The sequence below is a fragment of the Rhinolophus hipposideros genome, assembly GCF_964194185.1.
Source record: "Rhinolophus hipposideros genome assembly, chromosome: X".
Taxonomy (NCBI): domain Eukaryota; kingdom Metazoa; phylum Chordata; class Mammalia; order Chiroptera; family Rhinolophidae; genus Rhinolophus; species Rhinolophus hipposideros.
This window is the reverse complement of record NC_138046.1, coordinates 30,326,342-30,328,369: the sequence shown is the minus strand read 5'-3', so window position 1 is coordinate 30,328,369 and position 2,028 is coordinate 30,326,342. Positions and strand designations below refer to the sequence as shown.

General features: G+C 36.4%; 1 pseudogene across 1 annotated transcript; it reads right to left on the bottom strand.

Moving 5' to 3' along the window:
- Positions 1 to 425: 425 nt before the first annotated feature.
- LOC308494629 (translationally-controlled tumor protein-like) lies at positions 426 to 938 on the bottom strand (annotated as a pseudogene). The gene has a single exon. The product of its transcript is annotated as a translationally-controlled tumor protein-like (transcript).
- Positions 939 to 2,028: the final 1,090 nt, after the last annotated feature.

The following is a 2,028-nucleotide window of genomic DNA, read 5'->3' as shown; positions in this document are numbered from 1 at the left end:
GGCTTGTTTTATTAAATGATCTATGTAATTGCTGAGGCCACTATGTTCAGACAAGAGAAGGGGAGCTTTATTTCTTGGTCTCTTCTTCCTTGTACAGAGTCTAAATTTCCTCCTTCTTGACCTGGAGCCACTCTTCTTGGTCTTAGACCCGTGGGTCTTAAGCTATTCAGCCATAAACTTTTTTTTGACTTTTTCTCTTTTTTTATTGTTATTACTTTTTTGAATTTAAATGCGTTTTATTTTTAGAAAAACTACATGACATGTTTTTTCTTAAAAATAATAGCTCTGCTCCAAATAAATCAAGGTCAAAAAAAATTAAGACCTCAAGGTAATATCAGTCCCATTTGTCCTAGTCCTGGTGTGTGGATGAAAAGCAGCAGCCAGTTACAATGCTGACACGTGATAGATCCAAATTGCCAAATTTGTTAATATTTTTCTATTTCTAAACCATCCTTAAAGAAAATCATATTTAGGGTCACACCATCCTCACGGTAGTCCATCAGAGCAGCCATGCCATCTGGATCCATGTTTTCACCAATAAAGCGCTGGTAGTTTTTTAAATTAGCAAGGATGTGCTTGATTTATTCTACAGCCCCTGTCATAGTAAATGGTTTTACTCTTTCTGGTCCCTGTTCTTCAAGTTTACCTTTGATTGATTTAATGTAATATTTTATGTACTTCTTGTAGGCTCTTTTTGCGAAGCTCGTTTCCTGCAAATGATGGTTCATGACAACCATCATGACAAGCACAGTGATTACTGTGCTTTTGGTACCTTTGTTCTAGGGGCCTTCAGTAGAGGCATTTCCACCAATGAGCGAGTCACCAATGATACCTTCTGTCCTACTGACCATCTTACCCTCCACCTCTCGGCACAACCTGTCCTCAGTCTACTGGACCTTGTAGATGTCAGAGAACATCTCATCATGGCTGATGAGGTCCTGGTAGAAGATCTTGATGGTGGCTGGAAGGAGACCGTGGTGGCCCTGGCTTAGCAGGAGCCTGGAGCTCAGAGGGAGCCAGATGCAGCCTGAGTATCACTCCAGGATAAGGGAAGTGAGCAGAGAAAGAAAAAGTTGGGCTTTTTCTCCCCTCTATTTCCAATTAACTGAAAGTTTTCATGATGAATGAGTGTTGAATTCTAGCAAATGCCTTTTCTACATCAATTAATATGATCAAATTATTTTTCTTTTTTAGCATCTTGATGTGGTGGATAATAATCATTCAAATGATGAACCAACTTTGAATTCCTGGAATAAATCTCCCTGTGGAGTATAATTACTTTCAGACATTGTTGGATTCAATTTTCTAGTATTTTGTGGAGAATTTTTGCATCTCTTCATCGGAGATGTTAATCTGCAGATTTTATTTTTTGTAATGTCTTCGTCTGGTTTTGGTAAAAAATGAGTTGGGAAGGATTCCCTCTGTTCTATATTCTGGAAGAGATTGTGGAGTATCACTACCATTTCTTCCTTAAATATTTGGGAGAATATCTATATATTCTCCCATCTATACCTGGTGCTTTATTTATTTTTTGGGGGGTAGTCATTAATTAGTGATTCAATTTTTTAGTAAATATAAGGCTATTCAGGTTATCAGTCTCTACTTGCGTGAGTTTTGGTAGTTTGTGCCTTTCAAGAATTAGGTCTATTTCATCTAAGTTATCAAGTTTGTGGGTATAGAGTTGTTCATAATATTCCTTTTTTATAATTTTCATGGTTGTGGCCTCTGTAGTGATAACCCATCTTTCTTTTCTCATATTAGTAATTTGTGTGATTCTTTTTTTCATAGTTAGCCTGGCTAGAGGCTTATTAGTTGAATGGATCTTTTCCAAGAACAAGCTTTTGTTTTCAATGATTTTCTGTATTTCCCTGTTTTAAATTTCACTGATTTCTGTTCTAATATTTTGTGTTTCTTGTCTTCTGCTTGCTTATACTTAAGTTGCTCTTTCTACTCTCATTTCTTAAGGTGGCACTTAGGTTATTGAGTTTAGATTTTCATTCTTTTCAAACATATGCTGTTAATTCTATA